The following is a 3,707-nucleotide window of genomic DNA, read 5'->3' as shown; positions in this document are numbered from 1 at the left end:
TATATATATATATAATCCTATTTAAATATCTTTTCTCGTCACAGGAATAGTCATTGTGCATCGGGGAGTAAAACCGTAAGAAAAGATCGGACACGGCTCGCAAATATGTAAGCACAGCCGCATTCATAAATTGCAGACTAGACGGACCAACGCGCGTTTCTGCTGGCCGCTATCGGTCGACCCCTTCGCTTCGGAAAGTGTTACGGCGTAATAGAAACCGACGCGATAACGTTATCTGCCACGCGCTCTGTCTGCGGCGAAGTGATTAATACGAGGCCGCCGCCGACGTCCATCCCGTTTCTCGATTCGCCGCAGCGCGGCGGGGGAGAGAGAGAAGGAGACGTTTATTTCCAAAAAGGAGCAACGAAGGATTATCGGGAGGGGTCATAAATCCTCGTTCCAGGATGGTGAGGGACGAGAGCGAGAGCGAGAGCGAGGACGAGGGCAAGGGTATCTTACGAATCCTTCGGGGCACTTGCCCTCGAAATGCTACACCTGCTGTTGAAAAATATTGGAGCGAATTAGCGCGCTAATTCAAGGCGTCTCTAATCGCCCTTCTCGTATTCTCGTAACGAAGATAATTGTAGCGATAATTCCGTTACAATGACGCGGAATTAATTTGTCGCGCTCGCACTAATTAGATCGGATGGTGCAGGAAGGACGTGCGACAACTTTCTTGTGAGTGTAATAGAAGAAGACCAAGTGCATAGGAACGTTTCGGAAAGTCATTTTATTTAAGTTTGGAAATGTAGAATAATTAGAACTACGAAAATTTTGAAGGCTATGTGCTTTATTTTATAAATTTATTAACTCTCTACTGAGAGAAGAATTATTGGTATTTGCAAGTATAATATATATGATTGGTCAAAACAATAAATTATAGTTAACCCTCACTGTGTAAACAGGGGTCATTTGTGATCAGGCGATTTTTCAAATTATGCATATTTTGAAATCAATTAAATACGGGCGCGCCGTTCTGCTCCTTAAAAATTTATGGAATGAGGTAAGATGCCTGTAAAAATCCTGCAGTGGGCGTCATTTTCTCGCTAAGACCGGATATTCAGGATCAAGTGCGGAACAAATAATCTTCGTTCATCACGGTGAGGGTTAAGGTGGTTCTTTAGTAGAGTGCCGAAAATTTTAGATGCCTCACTAGAGCCCACCCAAAATTACAAATACCTGCATAATTTGGATAAAATATTAAAACTACGTGTACTCGTATATCTTAATGAAATAGTATAAAATATACGATATAGTCAAGAGCTACATCTTCATCGAAAATAAGGTGAGATTATGTTTATTTTTTGAGGTTAAATTTATATGCAAGTTTACGCCATCTTTCCAAAATGGCTGTTGACTTGTTACTTTTTTGTGACCATTAAATGTAATTTTTTAAACTATTAAGAAAAGAGGTTATCATGGAGTAAGATTTGTGCACGTTTAATCAAAGAAGTATCTTCGAATCTTATCTGTCACTAAATACGTGAAAAGTTACATTTACAATATTTTTTTCTTTCTTATTTTTTTATTAACCTATCATAGAATTTTGCACAATTTTGGTACTTCAACTTTATTATATAAAAAAAAATTTAGCATTTCGATATTAACTCGATTTATTAAAGAACAACCTTAAATAGTAATTGCAACTATTTTTATGGTAATGTAGACATCCACAATTGTAGTATTCCTTTACAGAATTGACAATTTACATATACATATATTTGTTGATAGAACTGTACATATATTGTAGTTATCACTAATATTATAGCAGTAATAATTACAATTATGGCAACATATAATTGTACTCACAAAAATTCCAAAAATTTTTTCTCTCAATTCGGAACTGATGTCAAAATCTGTAACATAGTAAAATTAACACTAGATCTGCAAGATCCAAATTAGGTTAATTAGTAATAAAGATAATAAAGGATAAAAATTAATTTCAAAGAGCTAAAACATAACACAACATGTGTAAAAAGATTGAATACTAATCCTTTAGTGCCACTCCTAATAGTATGTCATATTCAAAGTTCCTTTTATTTAATGCCATAACTTTTTTGTATATTTAGGTGTTTGTCAGCACTGTTGCATTGTTCTGTCCTTGTTTTACGTTTAATAAACAATAAGGATATGCGTGGTAGCGCTGACAGTGTGCTTCTCGAACACAATCTTTGGTTATTAATCTTTCCTTGATGACTGACGCGGCGTTTCGATTAAAACAATATATTATAATATGTTTACTTTTGTTTTATTTTTTGTTTTAGTTTTATATTTCTTACAATACTCAGTGTGATAGAAATATGAGAAAATAATGTAGAGTAACACCGAAAGGCTAAATACATTTTAATAAGAGTAATAAAAAGTAATAAAGGCTGTAGGAGTCAACTCAGTTAATAGTGCGATTATATATATTAAATTTATTCCATAAACTTCTATATAATTTCAATGAGCACAAACATAATACAATATAATAGAATTTTGACGTTTCGACTCCTCTTTGAGTCATCTTCAGAATGAACTGTCCATTGTTAGTTAAATTCTTTTGTTTCTTGGAGCAATCTTTACTTAGAAACCGTTGTGTGAAGACGGATACATCACGATAATCTTTAAATTTATTTTATCAGTATGACTGTCTGCTACAAAAAAAATTTTCGTTATCTATTTAATTTTAATTGTATATAATGGATTGCGGCGCTTATGTTGTGATTCCAATAGTTTGTCAACTGTTGAGAAACCCACACTACATGGAAAATTTGATTTCACAAGAATTTATTATCTAACAATGGATAATTCATTCTGAAGATGACTCAAAGAGGAGTCGAAATGTCAAAATTCTATTATATTATGATTGCGCTCATCGAAATCACATCAAGGTTTATGGAATAAATTTAATAATTATAAGATAATCGCACTATTAACTGCATTGACTCCCACAGCTTTTATTACTTTTTATTATTATTTTAAATTTGTGGAATTCTTGTTTTAGTAAATTTAATAAGAATAATCCAAATTTTCAGGTGTAATATAAAAATAATAAAGAAAATTGAATTATTTGACATTTGTTACAAAGGTATTTATAATTGATTTATAATGGATTCAATAGATCCATTGTTAGCTCCGGAGAGTTAAAAAGTTAAAATTAATCTCGCGATTTCTTTCTCAAGATAATAAGATGATTGGAATACAAGTTTAATCAAACACCTTGTGTTCAATCGCACGGAACAGATCCTCCCGTAATCGTCACGCTATTCGCGGAGCGAACAACTACGGAGGATAATGATAATCACGTTAAATCGCAGTGCGTGCTCGTTTGATTAGTCTCCGTTTGATTCCTTCTTCCTCGGTGAGTGATCGTTACTACCCACGATCTAAACAGCCAGTGCGCTGCACTCACGAATTGTCAACACGCAAACAGACATGTGCGACGTTGACGTCGCATCCGCGTCCTTTGTGTGTTGATCAGCGCGCGATTACGATTGCATTCGCTTCATGCAATAGTCCCACTACCAACCTACGCATCGCTAATCTCACGAAATTGATGAAGCACACAGAGGGGCTTCTTTATGGACATTTCGCGAGCGTGCGAAATAAATATATAAGTGATTAGATACATAAAAGAAAAGTATTTATAAGTATAATCGCATAATAGTAATATAATTATGATTATTAGCTATAATGTGTATGTATGGTTTAGTATAATAATAACT

Source organism: Trachymyrmex septentrionalis, unplaced genomic scaffold, assembly GCF_001594115.1.
Source record: "Trachymyrmex septentrionalis isolate Tsep2-gDNA-1 unplaced genomic scaffold, Tsep1.0 scaffold23, whole genome shotgun sequence".
Classification (NCBI taxonomy): Eukaryota; Metazoa; Arthropoda; class Insecta; order Hymenoptera; family Formicidae; genus Trachymyrmex; species Trachymyrmex septentrionalis.
Note: the sequence above shows the minus strand (reverse complement) of the source record.